Source organism: Sarcophilus harrisii, chromosome 3 (genome assembly GCF_902635505.1).
Source record: "Sarcophilus harrisii chromosome 3, mSarHar1.11, whole genome shotgun sequence".
In the NCBI taxonomy this organism is placed as follows: domain Eukaryota; kingdom Metazoa; phylum Chordata; class Mammalia; order Dasyuromorphia; family Dasyuridae; genus Sarcophilus; species Sarcophilus harrisii.
The window spans coordinates 82,664,219-82,684,219 of NC_045428.1; the positions used below are offsets into that span (position 1 = coordinate 82,664,219).

Sequence of the window (20,001 nt, forward strand, 5' to 3'; positions counted from 1 at the left end):
GAACAGGAATTGGCTGGAAGTACAGGTCATTGATAATGCCAAATATGGGCCTTGGAGGCTGTGACAACTACATAAAACAATACTAGTGGGAAATCTCAAGATACCCCTCCCAGAACTAGATAAAACTAACCACAAAATAATAAGAAAGAAGCTAAGGAGATGAACAGAATAAGGGTGTACCTCTTTCCCTCAGTTATATATAGTACCTTCATAAAACAACTAAGTATTAAGGCATAACAACCTCATAAATGCAGAAAAGCAGGAATATTAAATGCACCCTTTTTGCTCCATAAGGCAATAAAATTACATTCGGTAAAGGACTTTGGAAGTATAGATAGAAAATTAGTTGAAAACAAATGAATCTAATCCTAAAAAATGGGGGGGGAGGGGGACATTAAAGAACAAATTATAGTAACAATCAGAAATTTCATTAAAAATAATGATAAGTTGGAGAATGGCTGAATAAATTGTGGTATATGAATATTATGGAATACTATTGTTCTGTAAGAAATGATCAACAGGATGATTTCAGAAAGGCCTGGAGAGACTTACATGAACTGATGCTGAGTGAAATGAGCAGGACCAGGAGATCATTATATACTTCAACAACAATACTATATGATGACCAGTTCTGATGGACCTGGCCATCCTCAGCAATGAGATCAACCAAATCATTTCCAATGGAACAGTAATGAACTGAACCAGCTACGCCCAGAGAAAGAACTCTGGGAGATGACTAAAAACCATTACATTGAATTCCCAATCCCTATATTTATGCCCACCTGCATTTTTGATTTCCTTCACAAGCTAATTGTACAATATTTCAGAGTCTGATTCTTTTTGTACAGCAAAATAACGGTTTGGTCATGTATACTTATTGTGTATTTAATTTATATTTTAATATATTTAACATCTACTGGTCATCCTGCCATCTGGGGGAGGGGGTGGAGGGTAAGAGGTGAAAAATTGGAACAAGAGGTTTGGAAATTGTTAATGCTGTAAAGTTACCCATGCATATAACCTGTAAATAAAAGGGCATTTTAAAAATAATAATAATGATAACAATGAGATAACATACCAAAATTTGTGAGATGTAACCAGAGAAGTACTTAGAAAAAATTTTTATCTCTAATTATAATTATAAAAAAGGGAAAGGGACCCACGTGTACAGTGATACCTTTTTTGTTATGACAAGGTTTTGGAAACTGAATGTATGCCCATCAATCTGAGAGGCTAAATAAATTATAGTATTGAATATATTGGAATATTATTGTTCTAAAAGAAATGGTGAGGGGGCAGCTAGATGTTGCAGTGGATAGAGCACCAGCCCTGAAGTCAGGAGGACCTGAGTTCAAATCTGATCTCAGACATTTAACATTTCTTACCTGTGTGACTCTGGGCAAGTCACTTAACCCCAATTGCCTCAGGAAAAAAAAAAGGAAAGAAATGGTGAGCAGACAGATTTCAGAAAAACTTGGAAAAATGTACATGAACTGGTGCTGAGTAAAGTGAACAGAACCAGGAGAACACTGAATATAGTAATAGCAAGATTGTGTGACAATCACAAAAATAACTTAGCTCTTCTCAGAAATACAGTGATCTAAGACAATTCCAATAGACTTGTAAAGGAAAATGTCATAACACACTCAGAGAAAAAACTTTGGAGACTGGTTTGCAAGGAATTGGTTAGAAAATTAGGTAGCATATGAATGATGCACTAGGTTTAGAACACGAAGACCAGAATTCAAATTCTGCCTCAGATATTGAGTAGCTTGAATTGAATTGAATTGAATTGGACAAGCCACGCTCTACTTCAATTTCACGTTATTATATCAATAAATGCAGAAAAAGCTTTTGACAAAATATAATAGAGATAATAATGTCAACTACCTTGTAGAATTGTTAGGAGGATCAAATGAGACTGTTGATTTAAAAGATTTATCACAATTTCTGGCACTTAGTATGTATTATAGAAATGCTGGCTATTATTATTAATTTCTTGAATAGCACAATTCATAGGGGAATGTGAAATATCTCTTCTTCAGCCCCACAAAGAGTTTCATGTTTTAAGAACATTAGTGCATTCTGCATCATGTGTTTTAAGCATTTCTTTCCTTGTAGAGGAAATAAAAAAGAAATATACTTAATAGCTAATGCTTTGTATACTATATGTCTTTTATGGAAGGATCTTGTAAAAATGTCAGCCCACTGAAAGAGAACTGAATGGGACATGAGGAGATAGGAGGTTTAGTACTGGAACACTTACTGACTAACCAGGCAAGTTGTTTTCTTACCTAAACTTACTTATTGGGTATTGCCGTAGTCAAACTGAGATCTCTTAAAGACCTGAGCTTAAAAGGCCAAGGTTTCCTAATGCATCCAGTCATCTTGATTTATCTTGGCACTGGACTCAGATAACTCTGAAGGGGAAAGCGAGGCAGGTGACCTTGCACAGCCTCCCTCACTTAAATCCAACTCACTTGCATGTCATAGCATCACCTCCCCGATATCATGGTCCTCTTTGAAAATGAAACACAAAAAACAACCAGACAAATCATTTCCCCTCTGAGCCCCTTTCCTCATGTGTAAAATGAGGGAGCTTAACAAGAAAGTTTCTAAGATTCTTTCCAACTTTTACAGTCAGTCATTAAGATTTGGGTTCTATTTGATTCCACTATAGCTTAGTTTCAATTTTAGTAAGAATTGAGAGAGCCTTCCTCTGCAATTTCTGTCACAAGTCACTTCCCTTTATGTTTCCTTCCCCCACAAAATGAGGAAATTGCTCTGTGATTCTTTAAGGTCCCTTCCCATTTTAAAATTGTCTCATGGTACTTTGAGGATTGTTCTTTTGAAGAAAGATGGGGAATAGGAAGGAGAGGTTCCTCCCTAAAATTATCTTATCTTTTTGCTGCAAGAGTTATCTGCATTCCCACTACCCCCAGTCATTAAATTTAATAGAGGCTAAGTGTCAAGAAATACATGCCATTAGCACCTAGTTATAGTTATGTAAAAAAAATTAGTTAAAATAAGAAGGTAAAAGATGGCCTCCTTCTCCTTAGAGCCATTCCCCCCAAGGGTGAGACTCCTCAGCATCAACCTTATGATGCCTTAGGGTTTCTGGTCCTTATCCCCTCAGTGTAGAAACCTATCTATCCTATGTCCAATTAATGATGTCTTTCACAGTGCTTGCCCCCAGGTATAAAAATTCCTGGCCCTAATTTAACATGTACTCTAAGTCATAAATATGATCAAATCACCAAATCAAATTATTTTTCTGACTTCTCATCCTCCTGGATCTCTCCACAGATTTTAATATTACTGAATAAGCCCCTCTTCCAGGGGTTGTCTCCTACTTTGTTACCTTTGGAGGTATCCTAGTCTTTTGATTTCCTTTTTCCTCTTTCTTTAATGCTAGAGGATTATTTGCAGTGTCAAAGAACTTGTCTTTGTCAAAGGTCACAGAGGAAGACTTTTTCAATTCTTACTAAAATCGAAACTGAGCTGCATCAGAATCAAATTGAGACCAAACCTCAAAAGACTAACTATAAAAGCTGATAATAACCTTAAAAGCTCTCTTGTTCAATCCCTTCATTTTCCATATGAAGAAAGAGAGGTTCAGCGGGAACCTACAGAAAGGTTAAAAAGACTGAGGTTTGAGAAAAATCCATTAGATTTGATGACTAAGAAATCACTGATGATAATGCAAAGTCATGATGTAATTTTTATAATAATTTTTTATTTTTCAAAATTCATGCAAAAATAGTTTTCAACATTTACCCTTGCTAAACTTTGTATTCCATATTTTTTTTCCTCCCTCCCCATCTCTCACGTCCCCTAGACAGCAAGTAATCCAATTTAATTAATCAATTGATTAAATTATTTATTATTAAATTAAATTCATTATTAAATTAATTAATAAAATTATTTAAGCATGTGCAATTCTTCTAAACAGATTTCCATATTTATCCTATTTATCCATATTTATCATGCTGCACAAGAAAAATCAAAAAATGAGAGAAAAAATCAAGTAAACTAATAACAACAGTAAAAGTGAAAATATTATGTTGTGATCCTCATTCAGTACCCACAGTCCTCTCTCTGGATGTGGATGGCTCACTCCATCACAAATCTATTGGAATTGGTCTGAATCACTTCATTGTTTAAGAGCCAAGTCTGTTATGGGCCAGAACTCTGAACTTGAAACAAGGAGCTAAGTCAGTGGAATTGATAGAGACAAAGGTTATCTAGTTTAGCATAGTTCAGTATGATAGATTTAATCTTAGAACAAATAATGGTTTCTTAGTGATATAATTATTGGTTTATACTCAGTGTAGAGTATATAAGCTAGGAACCCCAGTGAAGAGATTCAGAGGTCAGAGAAGACAGGTGGGAGCTCAAGCTCTAGGAACCAAGGAGAGAGATAGGCCTCTAAGAAGGTTAACCAGGCCCCAGGAAAGGAGACAAGACTTCGAAAGAGATAATAAAGGATTTGGACTTTAACCCCTGACTACTCTTGTGGAGATTGCTGAACTGAAATGAAGGCTGCTCCCAAGACTTCCAGAGACCACCAGGAAAACCGAACAAGAGAACATTACACAGCTCCATCACAACTGATCATCACAGCATCTTGTGTTACTAAGTACAATGTTCTTTTGTTCTACTCACTCCATTTAGCATCAGTTCATGTACGTCTCTCCAGGCCTCGCTGAAATCATTCTATTGATTGTTTCTTATAGAATGATAATATTCTATTACATTCATATACCAGCCATTCCCCAACTGATGGGCATCCACACAGTTTCCAATTCCTTGACACTAAAAAGGAAGCTACAAACATTTTTTACATATGGATTCTTTCCCTTTCATGGGAATAATTAGATAGCAGATTAGATATTTTCTCTGATTCCCATCACTTCTCAAACCTCTCCAAACAAAAATCTAAAACAAGAATCTAAAATGTTTTTAAAAAAACCAAATCAAGACACTCACTTATCCTAAATTCACTGGGCACTCCTCCACTGACCTCCCATGCTACTGGCAGTGAGGTTGTACTAGCTGAACCTCAAGAAAAAGACACATGCTTACAACAAAACCACTTCTACTTCCTGGTCCCCTCCCCACCTTTACAATGCAGTAGAAACTCAGGCTCCAGGTTTCATAAATTCCCTCAGGCCACAATAGCAAATTTGGCCCCAACCCTACAGAAAAAAAAAAAAAAAAAAACAACCTAAGGTATTTGCCACTGTCCAAAGTGGCAAAGTCCAAGTGAAAGAATTTCCTTTAGTTAGATGTAGAGGTCCCCTAGTTTGAGGAGGATATTATTATTCAGAGTGCTTTAAACCCTAAAATATTGCACATCATCCTCAATCAGATCTAATATCACTCAAAGGTTGCCAATATAAAATAATACACCAATATGTATTTGTTTTCCATGCTGATGGTGTTATAGTTTTCCGGGAATATTGATGCTAGGGAAAGTGGACTCTGAATTGCTGGAACTAGATGAGGGAACTGAGGAAAATAAAAAAAGAAAGCATGGGACAGATCACCAAAACAGGAAGCTGTGTGAATGGGGAGCTTTGTAAGTTCTAAGGAAGAGCACAATATTCAGCTGGAGTCAATTCTGACTACCCAAAAGTCAAATGGACCAGAAACCTAAGTGGTAAACTGTGAATTGACCAGTGTGAGAGGATTCTGAGACACTTTGAAATCTAGCCTTGAAGAAATCATAATAAAAGGGGAAGGAGTCAGAATGTGAGTGATAAGGAAAATAAAAAGGGAAAAAAGAGTGAAAGTACCAAAGATTTCATGAAAAAGAAAACTCAAAGAACCAGAAATATATATAAAAAAAAATAATAATAAGTCAGCAGGAGAAGCAGTAATAACAGAATGAAATGTGGTTTCAGAGATAGGAAATTAGTTGAGTTATCTATGAATAAATACTGCAAAATGAAGGGAAATGATAGAATATTTGATGACACAGAGGACAGTTTCAGAGGGGACCTACATGAGGAGAACATGGAACTACAATATATTGTTCCTGAATGATTCAAAAGAGATATGAGAATTTTGAGAGCAAAATGCATGTCCTGCACAAAAATAATAAAATAGAAAAACTTAAATCTGCACTCACCAAGGAAACAAAAGAGAGAACAATAGATTAGAATATAAATACACAGAATTGAAGAACAACCCAGAAGAAAAGAAAGAAAATATGCTTACCATGCAAGAAAACACACTGAACTTGAAGACAGAATGCATGTCTGATGCTCCATCTTCCATGACAGCTACTGCCCCTAAATACAGTGATAGAGTGATGGTGGGATAGAGCCTGGAAATGGCTATGGGAAGCAATAAATATTCCCATAAGGAGGGCCAGGAGAAGGGGATAGGATAATGAGTGAAAGTGCAACTAGTGCTAGAAAAGGAAAGCTGTGCAATCAGAGGGGACCCTAATTTCTGTGAGTACAAGAAACTGAAAGGAGGAATAAAAGAAAAGTTTTAAAATGAAAGCAATCTTCTTATCTACATCTTTTATTAAAAAAAATCTTTCTGTCTATCTAAAGATACAAAAACAGATTTTTGTCCTAGAGACCATCTGTTCCATTAGGGATCTCCACAACTAGAACTGTGCTTCCAGCCCTGATTAGTTTCTGAATTCTAAATTCATATCTCTAACTGCCAAAAGGCTATATCTAGCCATACCTTATCTAAAAAAGAACTCAATTATTCTCCCTAAACCTGCACTTTCTTTTTCTTTCAAATCTAATCCCTTAATAAATGCTTTAGATTGTATCTCTTCCAAGCCAACTCCTTTCATTTTCCATTTTAAACAGTCAACAATCAAGTCAGCAAGCAAGACTTCTCCCTCAAAATGATTTTATTTAGTGACTTAGTCAGCTTCCATAGATTTAATTGCCATTTCTATGCTGATCATTCTCAAATCTACCTTTCCCCCCAATATCCAAATGCCTTACAGAAATTTCAAACTGAATATCCTCTTAAATATGTTGCTTCCCAAAAGTTCATTATCTTTCCTTCTAAACCTTCCTCCAATTTGTACTTTCTGTATAGGGTAACTAGTCTACAAGCTGAAAACCTAAGAATCATTCCACATACATATACACAAATATGTTTCAATCTGCATTCAGAGTTAATCAGTTCTCTTAGTAGAGAGGATTCTTAGTCAAGTATGGGTTAAAGCAAGATATCCGAGATTCCTTCTGACTATAATATTGTGATTCTATGATTATCACTCTTTGATTTCTTTAGAACTTATTTCCTTAAATTTTTCCTCCTGAACTATTCCATACTTTTCTCACCAATTCCCCATTCTTTCTATTACTTTTTTAAAGTTATACATTATAATCATATTAAACATATTTCTACATTAGTCATGTTATGAAAAAAGTCAAAACAAAATGGAAAAATCACAAAAACAAAACAAAGTGAAAATAGTATGCTTCATTCTACATTCAGTCTTTATACTTCTCCTGGATGTGGATAGCATTTTCTATCATGAGTCTTTTGGAATTGTCTTAGATCTTTGTATTTCTGAGAAATTTCTGAATTAGAGCTTCACATCATAAGATATTTTCTATGTGTAAAGTTCTTCATTGTCATTTTTGCTATTTATTGTCATCTGTATCAGAATTATCTATATTTGTTTTTTAAATTAAGTTCTCTGTTTTATATGGACTGGAGAAAAAACTTGTAAGCTTCAAAACTAATATAAAAACATATGATTTCTTTCACACAGTCATGTGGAATGCATGATAGGGTTATGCAACTTTGGCTTGTTGAAAATATTTTTCACACTTGAGATTATGGCCCATCAGAGTTCCCTTCAAGATTTCTGTTGAAATCATCAAATATGTTTTGGTGCTTTAAAAAAATGCCAAAAGTAATTTTAAGACTTTATTGTTGCTAATTGAGTTACTTTTTTTTTTATTTGCCTGCTCTAAATTAAAGCATATGCTCAGAGGTAAATCATTTGATGATTTATGGTGGCTCCTCTATATTTTCCTGATATTTCCAAAGCTGACTGCATTGTTCAGAGTCTTTTAGTTTCCAAATTCATGTAAATGTAATAAAACAAGCCATCTACACAAAAGCTATTATAATAACTAGACATCTTTAAGATCTAAAAATTTAATTTAATTTGTTGAATACACATTTTTTAAATGTCCAAAACTTGTAATATACCTCAAACTGAATCCATAGTATATACTTATAACCCAAGACCAGAAAAAAAAGAACTTGGGCTGACTTTAAAATACTTATATGGGTGGAATCAAGATGGTGAAGTACAGAAATAGTCAAGTTCTTCCAATTTCCCTTATAAACAATTCTAAAATAATGTCTCAAATCAAATTCTGGAGAGAAAGAACAAAGGATTGGGTGAAACAAATTTCCAGCCTAAGACAATTTAGGAGGTGAACAAGAAATGTCTGTCTCAACAGGATGACAGTCAGGCTATGAGAGCAAGTCACGCTTGATGACCCCAGCAGCATTTGCATTGGCAGCAGCAACTTCAAGAGCTCTCAGCCCATGGCCCGTTGGAAAGAGAATGAAAGGGATTCTTTGCTGGTTGGATCCAGAACCCCGTTAAGTTGTTCAAATGCAGTTCCTGTGTCTCCATTTCAAAACATGGGGAACATTAACAATTGTGGCAAGGGGCCCAGACAGGGTCCTAGGGCCAGGAAGAGGGCTCATCATAGTGGCTAGAGGACAATAAGATTTCTTGCTAAATGAAGAACAGAACAGAGGCCAGGAGAACAGTAACTACATCTTAGAAGCACTAAAAATCTACTGAACCCTTGTCCCCCACAAACACACACACACACATAGGGCTAGCTCTGAAAGCAGTAATATAAAAAGCCTGAAGCTTGGGACAATGCTCTCTCCATCCCAGCAGCAGAGCCTAATTTTAATGTAAAGTTAAAAGTCAAGAATTAGGCAAGAAAAAATAGCAAACAATAAAAAAGAGCATGGATATTTACTGAAATAGAGGACTTTCAGGCATTCCTGATGAAAAGACCAGAGATAATAGAAAATCTGACTTTCAAATACAAAACTCAAGAGAAACATAAAAAGGTAACCATGAAAGAGAAATCATAAAGGAATCAATAATGTTTAAATGTTTACATTCCAATATGGGAAAATAATAATTATAACTCCTAAGAATTTTTCTCTTTAATAAAGCAGTTAGGAGTACACATAGACAGAAAATATGGGTATGACAATGACAATGATGAGATAATTTTAAAAAATAAAATTAAGAGGTGAGAAAGAGGGATGCCCTGGGAGAAGGGGGGAAAAGAGGGAGAAGAATAATGGGAAAAATTATAGCACATAATGGAGTTATGAAAGGAAGATGGGGAAGATGGAGAAAGCACTTGAATCATACTCTCATCAGAAATGATTCAAAGTGGGAATAACATACACACTCAGTTGATTATAAAAATATATCTTACCTTACAAGGAAGTAGGGGAAAAAAGGTGCCAACAGAAAAAGGGTGAATTAAGGGACATAGTGATTAGGAGCAAAACAGACTTTTGAGGAGAATAAAGTAAAAAGAGAAAAAAGGATAAACAGTGAGGGAAATGGATTAAGGGAAATTTACATTTATTTATCATAGCTGAGAATGGGAATGAGATGAACTCACCCATAAAATGGAATCAGATAGCATAATGAATTAAAAATCATAATCCAATATTATGTTTTTTACAATAAATACACTTGAAATAAAGAGACACACAGAATAAAATTCTGCTTCAACTGAGGTTAAAAAAAAGAAATCAAAGGTAGCAATCACAATGTCAGATTAAGCAAAACCAAAATTAGATTTAATTAAAAAAGATAAGCAGGGAAAGTACATTTTGCTAAAAGGCAGCATAGACAATGAAGTAACACCAATAATAAACATATATGCAACAAATGGCATAGCATCAAAATTCATAAAGGAAAAGTTAAACAAGTTACAGGAAGAAATAGACAGCAAAACTATACTATTAAGGAACCATGAATTTCTTCTCTCACAGCTGGATAAATCTAATTATAAAGTAAACAAGAAAGAAGTTAAGAAGATAAATGGAATTTTACAAAAGTCAGCTATGATAGACCTCTGAAGAAAACTGAATTGGGATACAAAGAAATATTTTTTTCCCCAGCTGTGATGGCACCTTCACAAAAGTTGAACACTGGAGCATTAAAAAGTTACAAACAAATGCAGAAAAGCAAAAATATTAAATGTATCTTTTTCAGACCATAATGCAACTAAAATTATACTCAGTATAGAGCCATGAAAACATAGAATAAAAATTAATTGGAAACTAAGTAATCTAATCCAAAAGAATGAGTGGATCAAAGAACAAATCATAGGAACAATCAATAATTTTAATAAAGAAAATATCAATGAAACAACATACCAGAATTTATGGAATACAACCAAACAGTACTTGGAGAAAAAAAATTTTTTTAATCTCTGAACACAGGGCAGCTAATTGGCTCAGTGGATAGAGTGCCAGTCCTGAAGTCAGAAGGACCTGAGTTCAAATCTGTCCTCAGACACTTAATACTTCCCTCAGCAAGTCACTTAACCCCAATTGCCTCAGCAAAAAAAAACAAAACAAAACAAAACAAAACAAAAAAAAAACACTTACATCAATAAAATAGAGAAAGAGCAGATCAATAAATTGGGCATGCAGCTAGAAAAAAGAACAAATTAAAAATCCCTAATTAAACACCAAATTGGAAATCTTGAAATTGAAAATTAAAAAATTTCTGAAATAATAAAAAAACTAGGAACTGATTTTTATGAAAAATAAATGAAAAGATAAATAAATCATTGACTAATTTTATTTTTTAAAAAGAAAACAAAAAACCAGTATCAAAAATGAAGAGGGTGAATGCACTACCAATGAAGATGAAATCAGAGTAATTATCAGGAGCAATTTTGCCCAATCATATGCCAATAAATATGACAATCTAAGTGAAGTGGATGAATATTTACAAAAATATCAGTTACCCAGATTAACAAAAGAGGAAATAGAATACTTTTAAAAATCCTATCTTAGATCTTAAAGGAGGGAAAGGGACCTACATGAGCAAAACTGTTTGTGGCAGCCCTTTTTATAGTGTCTAGGAACTGGAAACTGAATGGATGCCCATCAATTGGAGAACAGCTGAATAAATTATGGTATATGAATGTTATGGAATATTATTATTTTGTAAGAAACGACCAACAGGATTATTTCAGAGAGGCTTGGAGAGACTTACATGAACTTATACTAAGTGAAATGAGCAGAACCAGATCATTATGCACGGCAACCACAACTATATGATGATCAATTCTGATGGACATGGCTCTCTTCAACAATGAGATGATTCAAACCAGTTCCAATCATTCAGTGATGAAGAAAGCCATCCACACCCTGAGAGAGAACTGTGGGAACTGAGTGTAGACCAGAACATAGCATTTTCACTGTTTCTGTTTATGTTTGCTTGCATTTTATTTTCCTTCTCAGATCTTTTTTTCCTAGATTTGATTTTTCTTGTGCAGCAAGATAACTGTATAAATATGTATAAATACATTGGATTTAACAGATATTTTAACATATTTAACACGTATCTAGGGGAGGAAGTGGTTCCGGGGAAAAAAGGAAAATTCTGGAACAGAAAGTTTTGCAAGGGTCAATGTTGAAAAATTACCCATGCATCTGTTTTGTAAGTAAAAAGCTTTAATAAAAAAAAAAAAAACCTATCAGTAAATATGGAAATATGTTTAGAAGAATTTCACATGTTTAACCTATATTGGGTTACTTGCTTTCTAGGGGAGAAGAGAGGGAGAGAAAGAGGAGAAAAATTTAAAACACCAGCTTTTGCAAAAGTGAATGTTGAACACTATCTTTACATGTATTTTGAAAAATAAAAAGCTATTAAAAAAAGAATCTCGGTCTAAAAAAAAAACTTATCTTAAGGGAAAAGAAATTGATAGTCATTACTGAACTCAATGAGAAAAAATCCTAAGACCAAGTGGATTATTATCTCCAGATAAGAGAATTCATAAGACAGATCTCAAATTAAGAACCTTTTTTAAAACATTAGTTTTGCTGTCCAAGCTTAAATAACAATCACAAAATATAAATGATCCTAAAGGACATAGGATCTATAACATTCTGCTTATATAATCTAAAGAGGAATTAAGAAGGAGTTTCGAAAAAAATATGTAAACAACATGTCAAGGGACAACATTCCTCTCAAAGTGATCATAATATCAGCCACGCTTTATGACTGCAACCTCTCCAAGGCAATCCCAATAAATTTTGGATAGAAAATGCCATTGGCATCCAGAAAAACAACTATGTAGATTAAATGTAAATCAACACATGCTATGTTCACTTCTTTTTCTTTTTTTTTTCCTCTCCCATGGTTTTTCCTTTTTGTTCTGATTTTTTCTCTCCCAACATGATTCATAAAGAAATGTGTATTTAAAAAGTTAATATACATGTATAACCAAAAAAAAAATAAAACAATAAAGGGGGGAAGGGGAAATAACTGCATCCTAACCATACCACTTCATTTGGCATAATAAACTCACTAGAACCTCCAGTTTTATCTGTCTGTCACTGCAGCCCAGCGAAAGACTGGCTAAATGTTGAATTAGATTGAGAACTTTGAATGATGATTGAAAAATCCAAAATCATATTGAATAACAGGTCATTAATAAAGCTCAGTATAGCATAAAAAAGACGTTAAAGAGATTTACAAAACTATATGAAAGTGCCATTCTGCTCATTAATTGTTCTTGTTTTAGAAAATGATTATTTTCATCAAAATATTACTTATTTTAACACATAATAATTTAATATTTTTAAATGAATGAATTAACAAATGTATTTTTTAAATTAATAGATATGCAAAGTGTTACTCAAGGAATGAGGTGGAATTTCAACACAGGATACCTTTCCCTTGTTCAAGATTCCCTAGTAATATATTGGAGGCACAGCCATGTCAGAGTGCATGGGGACTATGCCAGTTTCAGCATCCCTCTCCATAATAGAAAGGGTTTGGATACAGATACATATTTTTTAATTCTGCAAGGCTGACAAATGTTAGTTATCTAAGTGCCTATGGTATTCATATTTTTTCCTTTGATGCCTTATGTAGATCTAATTCTTTGGTTCTTTTTACTTTCAGAGAATGATCGATTAGAGAGGTAGATGAAATCTTTCAGACCACCAAGTCCAAAAAATCCGAGTCACACAACTTATCAATGTCTGAGATTTGAAGTCCAGCTCTTTTTGACTCCAGATCCAGTACATTATCCACTAAAGTATACCGTCTGTTTCCTTTTAATCCTACCTTTAGACCAACCTTCTAAAGCTGAAATCTGGGTTGCTTGTGACTATTTTAGTAACAACACCTCTTTGGTAGACCACCTGAAAAGCAGTATTTAGGTTGTGATTGGCATCGGTGGAGTGGATCTTCTCATCAAGGAAATGATAGATCCTAAAAGTATTGGAAGAAACATTCCTTCTAATAAGTTCATCATTTTCTATCATTCTTTCATCTCTTCTCAGTCCTCCCATTGCTTCCCTCCCTCCCACTTTCTCATCTAAGAACTTTGTCTCCTACTTCACTGAAAAAAAACTGAGGCCATTCACAGAGAAGCCCCATTTCTTCCCTATATCATCTCATATCACTCAGATGCCTTTCACTACTATATCCTTTTTCATCACTGCCTCACATAAAGATGTGGCCCTTCTATTTGTCAAGTCAAACCTTTTACACACCAAAATGATCTCATTTTATTGTGTCTTCTCCAGCAAACCATTCCTCTATCATCTTTATTCCCATTAATCCTCATTCTCTCACGTGTATTGGACTTTTCTCTACTGCCTATAAACACACCAGTAAGAACAAAAATCACTCATCCCTCAAGGTTCCTCCTCTTCAGTCCTCCTTCCTGAGTCTCCTGAACTCTTTCTACAATGTCCAATGTCTTGTCATTCATTCACCCTGAAACCCCAAGGCTTTACATTGGAAATAAGAACCCTCTGATCCTGAGTTCCACCCAGAAACTCCATCTTGGGAGGCTGCTGGATCAGTCGTGTATTCATTCTATTTCAACCCACCCTCCCATTTTTTGGCACTCAGTACCTCATATCTTATTTCTCCTTTTATAAGTCTTCTTCCTTTCTACTGTGAGCTCTTCGAGAAACAGGAACCCTTTTTGTATCCCCACTTCTTAACACAGTGCCTAACATATAGTAGGCACAAGATAAATGTTCGTTGACAAGACAATCCATACTTTCACTTTTGTTTCTCTCTCCTCTCTAAAGTGTTTCATTCACCTGAAGCTGCTTCTTCCAAATTTACCAATTACCCATTAAAAGCAGATCCAATATCCTTTTTTCAGTCTTCGTCCTTCCTGACCTCTTCTCTTCCTCTATACTGTTTCCCTTGGTGGTTATCAACTTCCATAGACTCCACTATCTTTTCTAAATTAAAGATTCCTACATCTATTTAATCCTGCCCTAACACCTCTCTCTCTGTGTGTATGTGTCTCTGTCTCTGTCTCTCTTCGTCTCTCTTCCTTTGTATCTGTCTCTGTCTCTCTCTTTCTCTCCCCCCACCTGCCTCACATCTACAACTTCCCGCCAAAATCTGAGCGCCCTTCTACCTTTCCAGACGTCTTATATCCCCTCCACGTACTCTCCAATTTTCTTAGAACTTCGTAACCTCTCCCCTTCCCATTCACTCTTCAATCCAGTAAGAATGGCCTGTTGCGTTTGGGACAATCTCCAGTCGTCCTAATCTATATCTTGCCACTGGAGGAGAGAGTGAGATTAATGCGCAGCTCTGCCTCATTTAAATCCAATTGTCTTGCAAGTCAAGACATCACTTCCCTGAAGTCTTTGGTCCTCTTCACGAAGGAAGGACCGAGTTCAAATAACACACGCAATACTGCACCTGCCAACTTAAAGCATTTTCACTAGCTGTCCTCCATTCAGGGAACTCTTCTTCCCCAACTGGATTTCCCCGCCTTCAAGTTCCAACTCAAATTCCAACTTCGGTCCTCTTTATTGGTAGCACCTTCCCTCTGAGACTACCCCCAATTTATCCTCTGTGTATCTTGTTTATTACCAGACCCGCTAGACAGAACTTTTTGAGAGCTGGTTCTGCTTTTTTTTTTTTTTTAAATAATCCCTAGCATTTAGCATTGTGCCTGGAACAGTAGAAGGCACTTAAATCCTAGTGCTAATTGAGTGAAAAAGTAAAAGGTTGCTCCCCTTCCCTCCCCATCTTTCTCCCTCCCTTGAATTGTAAGGACTCACCTACAGAAGCCGCTTCCGTGTTCAAATGGTGGGGCGGGCAGTCTTTCTGTCTCTCTTGCTCCACTCTTTCAAAGTTAAGACAAGTCAGCAGCTTCGAAAAGATCCGGACTGGAGCACTGGCTGAGCTCTGGTACACGATTGGCTTCAGAAGTTGTCCTGCTCTGGAGTCTCAACCAAACAGCTAGCTATATCACCGATAAAACAGTTCTTTATGGACGGAATGAGTCATTTCCCCTCCCAGTCTTCCCTTAAAAGAAAAAAAAAAAATGTTTTAAAGGGACACAATTCCTGATTTAAGAAGTTTTAAGAGACTAAAGTGAAGTTCACTACTAGAAAATGTCATCTGGGAAATCCCCTGCACTGGTTCAGGACTGATAAATAACTCCAGATGGTTACAGATGATGAAGAAATTTCTTAACATGAAAAGACTTTACCCCTCCCACCCTATTCCTTGTCAGAGATGGAGTCCACGGGTGCGAAGCACTGCATTTATTTTCACTTTTTTTGATTGATTTTAAGTTTGGGTTGTTTTTTTTTTTTTTTCCCGTATATACTCTTCCTCTTTTTCCTCTCCTTTAAAAAGTATTTATTAGTGAATGTCGCTCTGGGAAGGGTAGGGAGGATACCGGAAGAAATTTAGTGATGTCAACAAACCAAAGATAGCAATAAAAAGAAAGAAAGGAGGGGGAAAAATTACAGAAAGAAGGAAGGTGGAAGTGGAGGGATTTAAGATTAATAAAGTAGCACCACCAGAACAATCTGCTAGAGCAGTGACAAAATGCTCCACTCCAAAAATAAACATTTCCCCCCCAATTCCCTCCTTATTCACTGAGATCCCGAAATTGCCTCTTCTTTTTTTTTTAAAAAAAAACTATCTGAATCCTCACAATCTCAAATCCACTGTGCTCCAATCCAGTAGGGTAGAATTCCAACTTCCAAAGAGCAAAAGCTGTTTTATGTTTGCACCCTGAAAAACCAGCATTTTGCCTTCATACTTGATAAATCCCCAATGAATTGAAAAAAAGATGATCAGAGACAAATTAAATTCTTAATCATTTTTACAAGAACCTGAATCTTTAAAAAAAATTTTTTTAATTAAGATGGGGAGGGGAAATGACTCATAAAGTCCCTAAAGAACTCTTTTACAGCCACTTTCTGCTTCTCCCTTCCTCACCCACTATATCTCCTTCTCTTCTGCCTCTCCCCCCCCCCAACCTGCTTCTCTTCTTCCTCCACCACAACTTCCTCTTTCTTAAATGAGCTTCTAGATTCACAAGGCCTTATCTCCACCAATTTGTGTCTCTTTTAAATTAGCTTCCATGGACCCTTGAGGACCCATCACCACCCACCGTGAGATTGGACACAACAAAGAATAGAAAGAAGAAAGGAGGAATGAGCATTTATTAAGCATCTTCTATGTACCAGGCACTGTGCTAAGCACATAACAATTTCATTTGAATACTCACAAAAGGCATTTTGAGGTGGGTGCTGTTATCATCCTCATTTTAAAGTTTAGGGAAGTGAGGCAGAGTGACTTGCCTGGGAAGTTAGATGGTACAGTGGATAAAGTATCAGTTCTAAAGTCAGGAAGATCAGAGTTCAAATCCAGATTCAGACACTTAACACTTCCTAGTTGTGTGACTCTGGGCAAGTCACTTAACCTCAATTACCTCACCAAATTAAAAAAGACAAAAACCAAAACCAGAGTGACTTCCAGACTCCAGACCCACAACTCCATTGATACCTAGGAAGATATTGAACAATATTGAACCTACTTTCCAAGTGGACATCTCTTCAATCACTGCTGTTCTTGGACTCATTTCTCCAACGTTAGAATACTCCTACTCCTTCCAATGATTCTGAATCCCTTGTTACTAATGTACAAACTGTCTCTTTCTGCCCATTGATAAAGAATATCTCTAAAGCTAGTAAAGACACATTATTTTCATATATACATATATATGTAAAAATATATGTATGTATGAATACACACAATACAAACCTATATTTAGATATGTAAATATAAATAAACATGCACATACATATGTATACACATGTATAAGCCTTATTATTCCTGTCTGGATCCTTCTCCAGATGTATCAGTCGTGTTCTACTGTATTCTCTGGAATGCTTGCTCCATTATTAATAAATTTCTTTTCATGTTAAACCTCTTCCTTTCTCATTCCTTCTGTCTTTTGGCACTGACATCCCTCATAAGGACATTCTTTACATCATTCTGCTACTGATCTTTCTGCTACTGATTACATTGTATGTCATACCTCCAGCTAGATAGCGCAGTAAATAAAGTGTTGGTCTGGGAAAAGGAAGGCCTGAGTACAAATTCCATTTCAACATTTTATTAATTGTATAACTCTGAGCTAGTCATTAAATCCCTCTCTATCATAGTTTCCTCATCTGTAAAATAAGGATAATAACACCTACCTCCCAGTATTGTTGTGATGACAAATAAGATGATATTTGCAAGCACTTAGCATAATGCTTAGTACATAGTAGGCATTTAATAAATGCTTGTTTCCTTCCTTTCTTCCCAACTCTCTCCCTCTCTCTCTGTCTCTCCCTTTGTTTCTATCTCTATCTGTCTGAGTCTCTCTTTTTTTCTCTGTCTCTCAGTCAGTCTGTCTCTGTTTTTTATCTCTGTTAAGGCCCAACTCCTGTGACTTTTAAAAGTTCAAGAGACAATTTCTAGGTAATTTATCATTTTATTAATAAAACAAGCATATTATTAATAATATTGTTGTATTATTATAATATACAATTATACAATGATACTATTTTATTGTGTAGTTATTAATATTAATAATGCTAATATAATGGCCAGAATATTAGCATATTGCCAATAAAAATGGATCAATACACTCTCCAAAGTCAGAGACTAGTCATGGCAGTAGGCTTACAGTTTATTTGCTCTTGAAAGAGTGGGTGTTCCTCAGGATGGCAAATAACTCTTGGTTAACAATTAATCAGAAAGAATGAATATTAGAATGAGAGGTAGACCTATTCTAACAAGGGGCTGGAGGAATATAACTTGGATTTTGTCATTAACTTTTAAATTGCCTAGATCTGGGCAATCTAATCCAAAAATTCCATACCTGTGTAAAACACTATGGTCTTCTTCACTTTAGATTAAAATGCATGTAAGGTTGGGTGAAGTCTGAACAAAATTGGGGAGCAAGTTAATTTAATCTCATTATCTCATCTCTGCAATGTCCTTCAGAGACTGAATAACCTACAGGCTTCTGAAAAAATCCTGGTCCTAACTTAATAATCGATTATTAATATGAGGGTCAGTCTCTAAAGGTAATGGTTGAGTGATGAGATTGCACATGAGATAGCCCCCAAAGCACGTATTCCTTAATTAGGTGGGCGGTACCCCCACCCAACTAGGAGATAGATTTTATGTTTAGAATATAAACATAAACCAATTTGGAAGAGCTTTTACCTGGGAGAAGAGCCCTGTATCTTTAATACCCTCCATTAGAGTTTAGGGCAACTCATCTCATGAAGTAGAAAACTATTTAGAGAAGTGAGATGGAAATAGCTTTGAGGCTACTGAATCTCATGATCAAGCTACTTCTTAACAGGAGGAGCTGAAGGTTTTTATAAGCTCAGCTCCTCTTTAAATGTCCACCAATCAGGGTTGAGATTCATTTGCTAGGAATTCCCTTTCAGAAGAGAGTTAAGGTGATTCAGAGCCTCCTTTTGAATTTTTGGATATCAAAACTATTGACCAACAATTTATTGATTATTAGCTAGTCTAATTAATACATTGATTATTTTTGTCTCTCGTAGTTTTCCTTTATCACACCACATATGAAGAATTTTGACTCTGTCCCAGCACAATAGCCAAACCAAACACAGAAGTTACAGTACATTGGATGCAGCCCTGCCTTAGACAAATTGCTTTCCAGGTCAGACAGCAAAGTGTCAGGGCCAACCTCAATTCATGGCTATTCAGGCAGAAAAAGTCAGCCGTTCAGTATTTTTAAAAAGAGTGCTCCTGTTTTCTAGATTTCTCTCTCCACCAATCTGGTAAGCATATCAGGTCTCTTTTTTATATAAAGGAAAAAAATAGCTGTCCCACACCTGATTTATTACCATTGTACATCTGTCTCTTTTTTAGAAATCTTAGGCATGAAGCAAACCTAAACCAAAACTTATATTTCCTAGATCTCAGGAGGATGGCCATAAAAAGACAGAGTTCAAGGAGCCCAAGTCCAAGTCCACCATTCTTTCTCCAGAGGTGAGACCCCATCAGCACTGAACCTGGATTATGAATATCCGGATTAAGTGTCCAGATTTGAATTCTTCCTGACTCATAGGCTGAAAACTCTATCCACTGTATCATATACCTACCTCTAAAGTAGAGGGAGTATTGGTCTATGATTTTTGTTTGCAGATGATTGTGGACTCATTACAGCTTCCAAAGCTGAAATGGGAAAAGGTATGGACCTCTGCATCTTGTGCTAATTTTGACCTAACAATTAACACCAAGAAAACATGGGTCCTGCATCAATCAGCACCACCCCATCCAAATGTGGAACCATCAATTACAGCAAATGGTGAAGTTTTGAGTACTGTGGATAAGTTCTCTTACCTTGGCAGGATACTTTCCAGGGATGTACACATTGATAAAGAGTG

General features: G+C 35.7%; 1 protein-coding gene across 2 annotated transcripts in view; it reads right to left on the bottom strand.

The window, feature by feature from the left end:
* CASP8 (caspase 8) overlaps positions 1-15,684 on the bottom strand; it is a 46,177-nt gene extending 30,493 nt beyond the window's left edge. Inside the window, exon 1 of one of the 2 annotated variants that reach the window (XM_031958346.1) lies at positions 15,343-15,684. The gene's annotated coding sequence lies outside the window, so the exon portion shown is untranslated. Of the gene's footprint in view, positions 1-6,222; positions 6,241-15,342 lie in introns of those variants that run through there. The other variant, XM_031958347.1, reaches the window with a different exon arrangement.
* Between the last annotated feature and the right edge of the window lie 4,317 nt (positions 15,685-20,001).